Raw genomic sequence first — 13,327 nt, 5'->3', positions numbered from 1 at the left:
GGCTGCTCCCCCTGCTAGAACCCTCTCAACCCTCATCAGAACTGAACTATCCTTTGTCCCACTCCCTAAACAGCTTAATTTTCATGTTGAAGCCACGGTATCCTTTATAGTAATCTGTATTTTAAAGTACATTTTGAGAGCCATTGGGTATCTGTTAGTACTGAGTTAACCTTGTGCCAGAGGCCTTCGATGCCAAATAAAGCTGTGATTGATGCTGAGATTTTGGAAGTGTCTGGGCAGTTGGAAAAGGGGAGCTCAGTGGACTGTGCTTCTCAGCTCACAGGTTTCTACTATTAGGGCTCAGAAGCCCTGACCAGCATTTCCTTTTAAAGAGAGACCTTTGTGATGGGCCCAACCTCTTGCCAGAACTTTCCAAGACAAAGAACTTGATGCTCCTGGCTCTGCAGCAAGGCAGAGCAAAACAGCCAAGTGGGCATTACGGGGACACAGGTGACCACGCTGTCTTGATCCACCAGCCTGAGACCAGGCGTGTCTGCCCAGTAGCGGCCTGTGCTGCAGGATGGGGTGTCCACAGGTTCTACCATGGAAGGCCCCAGAACAAGGGTGACTACAAATAACCTTCACAGGCAGCAAGAAAGCGGTACACGGCAGTGAGGACAGTGGGTAGGAGGCACTCGGAAGAAGAGCCCAGTCCCAAGTAGTGAGGAAAAGCATGGTCTTGCACACGCACCCCAGGCTGTGTTTCTGTACTTCTAGAGGACAACCCTGTTTCCTCCTGTTTTCTCCTCCCAGACTGCCAGAGCCCCTAAGAGGAGAGAGGTGGGGCCCCTAGAGGAGAAGCCAGCTGGCTGCTTTCTACGGAAGGTGAGGAGGGGTGAGCAATGCCCCTGCTCCCATGGGCAGCTCCGAGGTGCAGACACCAGCGTGGTCCCAGAAGAGCCCCCAGGTGTGAGCTGGCCATCCCACTTCAGCCTTGTTCCTCCTGCTCTGTCACCTTTCCTGCCCAGGAGAGTCTCTTTCTCTGCCCGCCCCTTCCATGTTGCCCTTTCTCAGAGCCCTCTCCTTATACTCCTTCTTGCTGATTCCATCCACAGCCATGGCTCTCTCTAACACCTTCTCTGGGCATCTTTTGTGTAACATTTAAAATAAAAAATGGGTCTGAATCTGATCAGGGCTTCCAATTTCTAGGTCATAAAGGAGACAGAGGAACATGTTAAAGCACACCAAGAGCATGGAAAACTCTATGAGCAAAGAATTCCATTTCTTCAAAAATAAAGGGAGAAGATGGGGGGGCAGGGGAGAGAATCCACATAGCAAAAGAGACTTAAAAGCCTATCAAACAATCCCAGTCTATGGTCTAAAATGAATTCTGATTCAAATAAACTGTTTTTTTTTTTAAGGAAATTTGAATCTGACTTGATATTAATAATATATTACTCAATTTTTAAGGCATAATAATGGTACTGTGCTTATGTTTCTTAAAAAAGAGTCCTTATCTTTTGAAATTCATACTGAAATATTTATTACGAAAGATATGATGTCTGGAATTTGCTTCAAAGCCAGTGCAGGGAGAAGTGGGTGCAGGTTGGGAGAAAACGAGATGGACCATGATATCATCATTGTCAAGGCTGGGTGATGGGAACACGGGTGCTCATTATGTTCTTTCTACTTTTGCTTATTTTTTAAGTTCTCTATAATAAGAAGTTAAAAAATAGAAAGAAAAAAGGAAGAAAAGGCTATGTTCCGGCTAATTAGTCTCAATCATTGCCAGGGCTACATACAAGTATGTGAAGATAACCTGAGAAGATTTTTGTTACTGACTTGTGTGGCTTTTCTGGTGCCCTCTGACCCCTAACTGGGTTGATCTTTGACCTGTTTTTTTGTTTTGTTTTGTTTTTGAGAGAGAGAGGGTGCAAGTGAGCTAGGGGCAGAGAGAGAGAGAGAGAGAGAGAGAGAGAGAGAGAGAGAATATCCCAGGAGGGGCTGAGAAAGAGAGAGGCGGGGGGAGAGAGAGAAAGTGGGACTAACCCAAAGTGGGGCTAGTGCTCACTCAGTGTGGGACTCGAACTCACGAACTGTGAGATTGTGACCTGAGCCAAAGTCAGATGCTTAATGGCTAAGCCACCCAGGCACCCCGTCCAAATTCCCCATTTCTATTAATGGTTGAGTACTTCCTCTGCTGCTATCACAGACTAGAGCCAGACTACTGAGCCATCTTCAACTCCCCACTCTTCTTCTCTCTGTATATCCATTTAGTCAGCAGGTTCCATGGATTCTTCTTTCACAGTGTCCCTCAGACTCATCTCTTCCTTTTCACTCTTATAGTGATCCTCCAATCCCAGGTGTGGGTTCTTTCTGTCCTGTGTGCCTTTACTTTCTCACGAGCTCCTGTCCTTAGTGTCATCCTTCCAGCCATCTCATTACCCTTGGCCATTAGAGAGTGCCATTAGATCAAGAGCCTCAGGTTTAGTCTGAAGCCAAAAGAGGGGGAATCGTGATGTAGGCATTGCAAGGTGCCTGACAATCTCGAAGGAGTCTCGTTCAAAGGAACCTGGAATGATGTTTATCAGGCAACCAACAAAAAGGGCTCCACACCTCAAAGAGTCTAACGTGCAAAACATTATTTCTCAATACATCCTTCACCAATTGTTGATATGTCCATAATACCCCAGACCTGGTTGATCATCAAGCAGAATTCAAGGTCAAAAGGATTCCATTCAAGCGGGTCAACAGACAAATGAAAGAACTCATATGACAGAAGGAAGATCCAGAGATTTCTGCTAATTTCTCTAGTATGCTCTATAGTAGAGCAATAATACATCAGGTTTTCTAAACCAAGGACATAAGATATGACAAATCATTTTCAGATTTGTTCATTCATATGAAATTTGTACAAAAGTGTACAAAAACCATAGTTATATACTTAAAAATCATCTTTATTGAGGAAAACTTACATTAAATGAAATTGGAACCTTCCAGGAAAATTCAGGCTCTGGGGTCACCAGGGCCAAACAGCCTCAAAATGCTTGAAAATAAAACTAATTTCTTTGAGGCTCCCAAAGAGACCTTTATTATCAGCCTAGATTAGCACCCCCTTCTTTTGAGGAGGGATTTTCTCCTTCCTAGGTCAATCATAAGCATCTCTTGGGGCAGGGGTGGGTAAATGAACCAGTGTTTCCCTAGAATTTTCTAATTGGTTCTGGTAAGGAAGGGTCCTCTGTCTTCTTTGGAGGAAATTAAGGATGTAGCCATTCAGGTTGTGGGTCTTGTGCAGCCAGCCAGCCTGAAAGAATGAAGCCAACATAAGAGAGATTTGAAGGACTGGAGTTCTTGGTTCCAAGCATGACTGAGGCCAGCTGCATCCCTACCTCTCTAGTTACTTGGGCTTAGAAAGCGTTTGGTTTTAACTGGTAGCTTTAGTCTTTTGTTTTTGTTTTTAATCAATTACCATAAGAGAATCTCTGACAAACAATCAGTGATAGTGTGAGCAGGGCAAGGTAACCACGTGAAATCAAAACAATGAAAGAAGAGAGCCACTTGCTGGGGTCCCCTGGAAGGCAGTAGAAAGACTTCAACTCTTTAAAAGTTTTAAGCAAGGGTAGTGATTGACACCTCCTAGAAAATGACCTTGTCATGTCATAAAAGGAGCTGCTGATTTTACTTGAGAGAGAGAGAATGAGTGTGCATGTAAGTGGGGGAAGGACAGAGAGAGAGAGAGAGAGAGAGAGAGAGAGAATCCCAAGCAGGCTCCATGCTCAGGGGCTCAGCGTGGAGCCCAACACTGGGTTCAATCCCACAACCCTGGGATCATGACCTGAGCCAAAATCAGGAGTTGGATGCTCAACTGACTAAGCCACCCCGGTACCTCTAAAGGAGTCCATTTTATTTTATTAAAATTTTTTTTAATGTTTATTTATTTTTCAGAGAGAGACAGAAAGACAACATGAGCAGGGGAGGGGCAAAGAGAGAGAAAGGGAAACACAGAATCTGAGGCAGGCTTCAGGTTCTGAGCTGTCAGCACAGAGCCCAACATGGGGCTCGAACCCACAAACTTTGAGATCATGACCTGAGCCAAAGTCGGACGCCTAACCGACTGAGCCACCCAGGTGCCCCTAAAGGATTTGATTTTCAAATGAGGCCTCAGTGATACTGTTACCTAATGTTACATCATGAGAAAGATCAACCTTTGACCAGAAAGAAGCAGGTTCCCCCTCCCTCCCCTGCATAATTCACAATTTTCTCAAATTCTTAATAAAAGTTGCATATCTTTAGGCAAAAGCTGTCTAATGCCAGATTTTTCACTAACATTAAAATGCCATTTGCCTCAAGTTCTTCCTCTGCTCAAGACTTCTCAGGGCAGCTATGTTGGTTGCAGGGTAATTTCCAGATGCCTCAGTTGGGCACTCAGGGCTTCCAGAAATGGGCCTGACCTTCAACTTCATTTCCCACAGCTCAACAAAATAAACATCTTATACTGACCATGCTATTCTCTGCATCCCTTCACGCTGGTCATGCTCACTCCTTTCCACAGTGTGGTTTAAGCTACTGACTCTGAAACCAGTCTGTGGTGCTTTGTTATGGCTGCCCTAGCCAACCGACAGAGAGGGCTAACATCCAGGGAGGAAGCAGGGCAGCAGGTACAACAGAGACTGGCAAGCACTATGCCAGGAGGCGCATCCACCTCAGCTGTGGGGAACTTTCTCAGGGGGAGTTACTCTGGGTTGTAAAGCTCTTGAGAAGTGCCTGCCTTTCCCAAGGAGCCCAGGGGCAGTGGTCTTCCTGTGTATTTCACCTTCCTACTTCCACCCCATACAACCAGGTTAAGCACCTTGGAGCCTGTGTCAGGTGCATGCCTGACCCAGGGAGATGAACTTCAGACAGTGGGCCACTGAGCAAGCCCATCTCCCTCAGCAGGGGGAGCCGTTGGGGTGGGGGGAGGAAGCCGAGAGCTACTAAAGGAGACCACAATGGCCACTCATAAAACAAACTGGTGAGGCACAGAAGAGGTCAGAATAAGCAGTCAGGCAGGCAGAAGGAGCCAGTGGAGAGAACGAGAAGTGGAGGCAGGAGCCATAGGTGCGTGGAGGGGTCTCTGAGCAGCAGGGAGCTATGAGGGTTTCTGCTGGGACCGGTTCCCCTGAGGCAGGCACCTCCCCTGCTGCCATGGAGCCTATTAGCGTCTTCATTTCCCAGGAATGGACGGGAGAGGACTTCCTGTGAGGCTAATTACTTTTAAGTCATGGGTCCCTTTTCATGACCTTCCCAGATTCAGCACACTGAAGGAACTAGCTGGAGGATCAGAGAGGGGAGGCAGCGGCCAGGCCATCTGACTCACCAGGCCCTTCCCACCCCTTCCTGTGCCTTCCCTCTGCCTGGTAGGCATTTCCTTCCTGTCCCATCCTTTGCAGGGAGCATCACCTCCCCTGGGTGATCTTCCCAGACCTGGGGCAGCACACATCTTCCCTTGTACCTTGGTGTGTCCCAATTGCGACTATTTTGATAATCTGATTAATTATTAGTAATCAGTTAATTGTTGTAGAGTATAAGCTCTGGGGGCACAGAGTCCACTTTTGCACTTAGTATCCCCAGGACTTAGCACAGTGCCTGGTACACGTAGGTTCTCAGTACATATTCATTGAGTGAAGGACCGATAGGTACTCATTATACACATAAGGAAAGATGAGGCGATTTGCTTAAAGTCACACATCCAACAAGTGACCTGAAGAGAAAGTCAGATGGATGTGATGTAACCAGCACTTGGGTGTCACAGACTATCAGTCTGGAGTTCTCCCTTGTCCAGCAAGAGAATGGACACAGAACTGAATACAAGAAAGGCTAATGTCTGGGAGGAGACAAGAGCCCCGAACAGGTGTTTTGTCTCTGTATTTATTGAGCTCACAAGATATTACCCACATGGTGAACGAAAGAAAACAAGATCTTACACACGTGGTGAATGTGAAGAAAACAAGATCTTACACACATGATGAATGTGGAGGAAACAGACAGTAATCATAACTTGTATGCGTAAGAAGCAAAGGGTGGGGGGGGCAAGTGGATTTGTAATCAAAGTACAATAGTATATTGGTGTCAGATGGAAAGTAATTTCCTTCAGGTGATATTACAAGTTACTTGTGATTCCATTACAATATCTCACTACCTAACCTTGGGCACTTTCCCCTGTGGTGGTGGCTTTCCACCCTAAGCTTTTTTTCTGATCCATTTATGTAAGTAGAACCTATTTCCCCACACTTAGGTAAACACACAGGCACACACATTCCCCTAAACCCCCCAAACCCTGCTGCGGACCTTTTCTCAAAAGAATAGAATACATTATGATTAATTAACTGACCGACGGGGGGCAGAGAAACCAATTCTTGTAAATGCACTTGGGTGCCTATCGTGGGAGTGAGCTTTTATAACCAAACTTCCACAGAAATAGAATTTGAGAGTGTACTGGGAAACAGAGGGAATATATTTAGAGGCTGTTTTCCTTTTACAGATCTTATTTTTTTTTAATTTTTTAAATCTTTTATTTATTTTTGAGACAGAGAGAGACACAGCATAAGCAGGGGAGGTGCAGAGAGAGAGAGAGGGAGACACAGAATCCGAAGCAGACTCCAGGCTCTGAGCTGTCAGCACAGAACCCGATGCCCGCATCGAACCCACAAACCGTGAAATCATGACCTGAGCCAAAGTTGGACACTTAACCAACTGAGCCACCCAGGCGCCCCTACAGATCTTATTTTAAATATAGTATATAGGCTCAGGTCCAAGTAATTCTGGTTTAGATCTACTTGGTCTCTACACTAAAAACTGCACTGCTTGGTCCTGAATCACACTTGACAAATTACAATACCATCTGACAACTCCATAGTAGCATTTTGGCCAAAGACAGATTTCTGACGGCCCCTAGTAACTGGGATCAGATTTGCAGCACAAAAGCCTATTAGCTGTCACATGAAAATTGGACAGAGATGTGCTATTTTGGTAAACTAATGCCTGCCTTCAGGATCATCCAGGGTCCACTTGACCCATAAAATTCCCTTAGATTGTGTGATTCTAAGAATGAGAAAAACTTTAGATTTTGATCTGAGTTCAAAAACTTTCACCACTCAAAAGGAATCTGGGGCTATCTTTTCACATGCCTTTTCATTCCATACTTTACAAAAGACCTGAAGAATGAGAAAAATCCTATGAGCCCTGGCTCAGAGAATAGCAAGAGAACTAGACACTGTCACTAAGGTGATGGAAAGCTTCATCCAGAAGGTTCATAAAATCAGACAGGCAGTGGTTGAGAATGGAACCCTCTAGATGCCATACAGGCCTCTCAAGGTAGAACACAGGTCATCTTTGAAGAGTGTTGTACCTGCATTCCTATAGACCTCTTTAGAATCTTCAACATTATTAAAAAGATTTGAGGGACAAACATGGAAATCAAGAGATTAGGTAATTTAGCTAATACCCCTGTATCTGGTTCTACAGGCTCTGCAGATTGGGGCTGGAACCCGTTTTCTTGGCATAATTTTGAGTAAATTAGCTCTTGGTTTAGAAATGGATAACACACCCTGATCATAATCTATTCTACTACTACCTGTCTGTGTTGCAGTATTCAAATGTGTGACCTCCAGAGATCAGAAGCTAGTGCATAGCCATTGCCCTATCACATGAGCAACAGTTGATTGGGCAACAGAAGGAATGAGAAGCTTCCTTTCATCTGACTATAGGTTATGTTCTCTGAACTGCCTTTAGATCAACCCAGATTATGGGGAAGATCTGGATTTCACAGAATACTGTCCTATGGACTGACATTGTCTGCTCTCAGCCAAAATGGGACTGAAAGAGAAACACCTGACTGATACTTAACAGTAAAAACCAGCTCAAATCGAAAAAGAAAAAAAGCAGCCCTACCTTTAACCATGCTGGGAGGACAGACAGATAAGGCCGGCTGCAAAATAAACAGAAAATATTTTTCTGTCAAGGCTGTAAAATGCCTCAATAACCCTCTCTGAGTGCTAATTGATTCCTATCAATGACGCTCCCAGACCTACCTTGCTATTTACCTTTATCACCGTGGATAGCCCACTGCTCAGCCACAAACAGCACTCAATTCTCAGTTAATCTCAGCTTCTCCTAATGCTGCCTGAGAACCAGCAGTCAATCTGGAAGTGGCCCCTTCTCTTACACTCTCCTCAGAATCCTGAGGAAAGATGCTTCCCTCCTTCCTGTGGTCCTCTGGAGCGCCCTCCCTCACTGCAATCAGGTCAATACACCCTAATGTCCAGCCACAGGAAGTCCATGGCTGTAAGGTGGTCACGACCATCACCTGAGGGAGGGGTGTGCTATCTTCTGGGTGAACAGATGGTCGTTTTTGGGGGGTTACCAGGGGCCAAATTTCATGCTTACACCCCTTTCTCCTTTCTACATTGTTTTTTCCTGTTTCTGGCTGCTTCTTACACATTTGTAGGAGTCCATACTTCTGCTATCCAGACGCTTCATCCCCATATCTGATACTTGGTACTTTTTTTTTCTTTCTTGTTGTAAGACACTCTGTTCCCTTTTATATTTCCCCTAGACCTTTTCTTCATTCTATCATTTGGCTATGACAATTGCACTTTTCTGGCTGCTGTATCATTTCTCAGCCTTTGTGTCCTTGACCTATGCCTTTCATTTAAACTTCTGTGCAGCCATATGACTGCTTGCTGTTTAAAACCTTAAGTTGGCTTTCACCTTAAGTGTTTTTATTTTAAAACTTTTTAAAAAATGTTTTATTTATTTTTGACAGAGAGAGAGACAGAGCATGAGCAGGGGAGGGGCAGAGAGAGAGGGAGGCACGGAATCCGAAGCAGGCTCCAGGCTCTGAGCCGTCAGCCCAGAGCCTGACGCAGGGCTTGAACTCACAGGCTGCGAGATCATGACCGGAGCCGAAGTCGGACGCTCAACTGACTCAGCCACCCAGGCTCCCCAAGTGTTTTTAAAACATTTAAAAAACATTGCCTACCATTCTGTACTTCCTTGAGAAGAGATCCAAATATCCTTCCCTTGTCCTTTTATTTTACTTTGCATTTCTTTGTAACACACAGTCGCCAAGTGCTGGGTAACGCTGACCACCCCCCCCCCCGGCCTTTGAGGCCCCCATTTCCACTCTTACCACAGTATCCGCAGTGAGGCAGCGTCTTCCGATTTGGATTTCACAACCTCCAATCTTTTTTGCACTTTCGGTTCAGGGCCGGGGAGTGGCACACACCCGATTACAACAAAACGCCATTTCTCAAGACTCCCCTCGTCCAGCTAACTGTGGAAAGTCCAGCCTCGCCCCGGGGCGTTGGGAGACGAAGGCCGAAGGCCGAAGGCCAACGCTCACCGCAGGGCGGAGTATCTCTTCCGCACGCGGGGTCTTATCGCAGGTGCCTGCACTTGCCACGCGCAGCGCCCCCTGCGGTCCTCCCTGCTGCAGGAGCTCTAGAGTCCAGGGCGCCCACCTGGCTTGAGGGCCTCTACCCGCTGTGATCACTCTCTCACCTCTACTGCAGACTGGCCGATCCTGGACCCCTAGAGCCCCGCCAGGACTGGAGAGGGACAGGCATGTACATTAGATGGCGTCCCAATGTGACGCCTCGCCCATGCTAGGTTCTTTCTAGATTCCCTCCGGAAAATGGAAGTGAAAGGTTCAAAGTCGTTACCTTCCCCCAAGTGGTGCAAGAGCTGAATATTCTTCTATTGTACACTGACTGGTTCTGCTTCTTTCTACCCCGACTTCACTCAGTTCCCACCCCCACAACACCCCCCCCCCCGTAAGTCTCCCACACGTTGTAAACCCACCAGGATGGGTCTGCAGTGGTAGCTCCTCTCTGCCAATTCCCCTTGTTCACAGTGCGCTGGAGACTCTGGCTCTACTACTCACACAGTGACCTAAGGCGTTGGCTTCAGAAATCGGGCATAAGATTATTTTCAGCCAAACTACCTTCCTAAAGATTCCTCTGAAATTCCCTTCCGGTGCCACTTTATTTAGAAGAAATGTTCATAGGTTATCAACTATTTAGGAGAGAAAGGAAGGGGGAGTTGTCAATATTCTTACTTTTCATATTTGATAACAGAATTTTTCCCTCTACAATTTATATCTTCAACCATCCTCTTAAACCTCAGAGCTTTAGTGCTTTTTTCCTGGATGGAAGCAGTCGTTCTCAGAAAGTTCCAGCATGGCTGTGCCCCACTTGCTCCCTCAAACCCCAGTGGTACCCTTCCATGGGAGAAGTGGGATGTGGCACAACCGGCAATGGGCACCTGTCTTTCAAGCTGGTGGTAGTTCCTATCTTGGGGGTGGGGCAAGGTTAGTCAGCTCACAGCCTGGGGATCATTTGCTCTTGTTGGTTGAGTTCAGTGTGGGGTCAGCTGGGCTCAGAATAAGCTTCTCTATCGTGTGTGATTTTTGTGAAAATATTTTGAAAAATATTCTTCTTCTTCTTTAAAGTTTATTGATTTGCTTTTGAGAGGGAGAGAGCAAGCAGGGGAGCGGCAAAGAGAGAGGGAGAGAGAATCCCAAGCAGGCTTCACACTGTCAGCTCAGAACTGGATGCAGGGCTCGAACCCACAAACCGTGAGATCATGACCTGAGCTGAAACCAAGAGTCAGACGCTTAACTGACTGAGCCACCTAGGTGCCCTGAAAAATACTATTCTTCTTCTTTTTTTTTTAACGTTTTATTTTATTTTTGTGTGTGTGAGAGAGAGAATACGAGCAAGGAGGGGCAGAGAGAGAGGGAGACACAGAATCTGAAGCACAGAGCCCGACGTGGAGCTTGCACTCACAAACCATGAGATCATGACCTGAGCCGAAGTGGGACACTCAACAAACTCAGCCACCCAGGCACCCCTGAAAAATACTATTCTTAATTAACTTCACAATAGTGAGGACTGTGTTTTGTGTTTAAATACTGGCCGCCACTTATTATACTATTGTGCAGTTTACTGTACTTTCCTACTGGTTGGGCAAATATCTGCCTCCCTGGTCCCCCCGACAATGGGCTCTTCCCAGCCTTTCCTCTGGGATGTCTTCCCCTACCTCCTGTGTCCCAGGCACAGTGTGAGGGCTCCAGGACCTTGTGCCTCAGCAGGTGTCACCTTCTGATTGGTGTGGGAAGCTCTTGTTAGGTATTTCAGATCACACTCGAGTCTACCCACCGGGCCCCCCCCTTTCCCAAATAACCCATTGTAGTGGGGGAGAACTCCCTGCACAGGAAGCAGCCCTCTCTGTATCACATTGGAGTTTTCCATCTAGAGGCCCCATCTCTAGAATTTCTCATTCCTCGCCTACTTAAGAAGCATGGTTGTACCCACTACTGAAGTGTTATGATGTTAATATCCTTCTCCTGCTCTGCCTTTATCTCATGTTCTACTGGTTTCTCTGGTTCTATGCTTCAACATCTCTTTTCTGGGAGACTTGACATTTCTACAGTGAACCTCTTATTCTTTTTTTTTTTTTTTCCAACGTTTATTTATTTTTGGGACAGAGAGAGACAGAGCATGAATGGGGGAGGGGCAGAGAGAGAGGGAGATACAGAATCGGAAACAGGCTCCAGGCTCCGAGCCATCAGCCCAGAGCCTGACGCGGGGCTCGAACTCACGGACCGCGAGATCGTGACCTGGCTGAAGTCGGACGCTTAACCGACTGCGCCACCCAGGCGCCCCGAACCTCTTATTCTTATCCCATCTCACCTTTCCCTTGTTAATTCCCCTGGGTGGTCTCCTCTCCCTCCTTTTCCTCCTCTGCTGGCTTGAGACAAACTTGAATCACGGTCCTCTCGTTTCCTCTTAAGAGCAATCTTCTCCCACTTACTACTTCTTGCGGCTGCTCTTGTTTATTGCTTACTGTCATGAAAGTCATCTGTCCCATCCTCCCAACACCCACACCAAGCTGAGATCTATCTTCTATGTTTTCTCCTGGAAGCTTTTCCAGGAAAACTCCCCATTCTCTTATGTACCCCACCCCTCCCCGAAATTTTTCCCTTCATTCTTTCGGACAAATGAAAATAACTCATTTGTTCCTCTTCCCCTTTCTTTCATATGCCCTTCAGTCAAGCCTGACTCTGCCCACCTCCTTCTAATTTTGTCATGCTCTTGAGCAATTTGCCTAACTGTATGTTAGCTGTAAACAACTGGTCTGGTTTATCTTTCATGCTTATACTTTCTCACTTACATCTAGACCAGCGTTCCCAATGTCACATTGCACCCAAGAGTTTTGAATCACACCTGTGTGTCTTCTACTGTGTCTAAATGGAATTATCTAGCATGTGGTTAACCTCAAATTCCTCTTTGACATAGTTTTTTTTTCAGTATATGAAACTTATTGTCAAATTGGTTTCCATACAACACCCAGTGCTCATCCCAAAAGGTGCCCTCCTCAATACCCATCACCCACCCTCCCCTCCCTCCCACCCCCCATCAACCCTCAGTTTGTTCTCAGTTTTTAAAAGTCTCTTATACTTTGGCTCTCTCCCACTCTAACCTCTTTTTTTTTTTTTTTCCTTCCCCTCCCCCATGGGTTTCTGTTAAGTTTCTCAGGATCCACATAAGAGTGAAAACATATGGTATCTGTCTTTCTCTGTATGGCTTATTTCACTTAGCATCACACTCTCCAGTTCCATCCACGTTGCTACAAAGGGCCATATTTCGTTCTTTCTCATTGCCACATAGTACTCCATTGTGTATATAAACCACAACTTCTTTATCCATTCATCAGTTGATGGACATTTAGGCTCTTTCCATAATTTGGCTATTGTTGAGAGTGCTGCTATAAACATTGGGGTCCAAGTGCCCCTATGCATCAGTACTCCTGTATCCCTTGGGTAAATTCCTAGCAGTGCTACTGCTGGGTCATAGGGTAGGTCTATTTTTAATTTTCTTTGACATAGTTTGATTCTGTACTAATCATCTCCAGGCTAGACCCCAAGCTTGGTCAAGCACCTTTTATTAGGCTCATAAGGCCTTTTAAAGTAAAAAACTCTCCTAAGTCCATCCTCATGTGTAGAAATAATATCCAAAATACAACTGATCCTTGAACAACATGGGTTTGAATGCATGGGTCCACTTATATGTAAATTTTTTTCAATAAATATATTGGAAATGTTTTTGAAGATTTGTGAAAATTTAGAGAAAGTTACAAACTGTGTAGCCTAGAAATATTGAAGAAAATTAAGTATGTCATGAAGGTATAAAATATGTATAGATTCTAGGCTGTTTTATCACTACCATAAAATATACACAAATGTCTTATAAAAAGTTAAAACTTATGAAAATTTATGCACACAAACACCGATTGTACATGTTGCTATTCGCAGTTGAGAAAATATAAACAAACGTAAAGATGTGGT

At 45.5% G+C, this 13,327-nt stretch overlaps 1 protein-coding gene across 6 annotated transcripts in view; it reads right to left on the bottom strand.

Annotated features, from left to right (window-relative positions):
• Positions 1-12,264, bottom strand: part of TP53INP1 (tumor protein p53 inducible nuclear protein 1) — a 156,347-nt gene extending 144,083 nt beyond the window's left edge. For 2 of the 6 annotated variants that reach the window (XM_032591992.1, XM_032591996.1), the window contains exons 1-2: positions 11,673-12,264; positions 7,870-7,906 (exon numbers count right to left, since the gene is read on the bottom strand). The gene's annotated coding sequence lies outside the window, so the exon portion shown is untranslated. Of the gene's footprint in view, positions 1-7,869; positions 7,907-9,109; positions 9,698-11,672 lie in introns of those variants that run through there. The other 4 variants (XM_030303860.1, XM_032591994.1, XM_032591999.1 and 1 more) reach the window with 3 other exon arrangements.
• Positions 12,265-13,327: the final 1,063 nt, after the last annotated feature.

Source organism: Lynx canadensis, chromosome F2 (assembly GCF_007474595.2).
Source record: "Lynx canadensis isolate LIC74 chromosome F2, mLynCan4.pri.v2, whole genome shotgun sequence".
Lineage (NCBI taxonomy): Eukaryota > Metazoa > Chordata > Mammalia > Carnivora > Felidae > Lynx > Lynx canadensis.
Note: the sequence above shows the minus strand (reverse complement) of the source record. Positions and strands in the feature narration are given on the sequence as shown.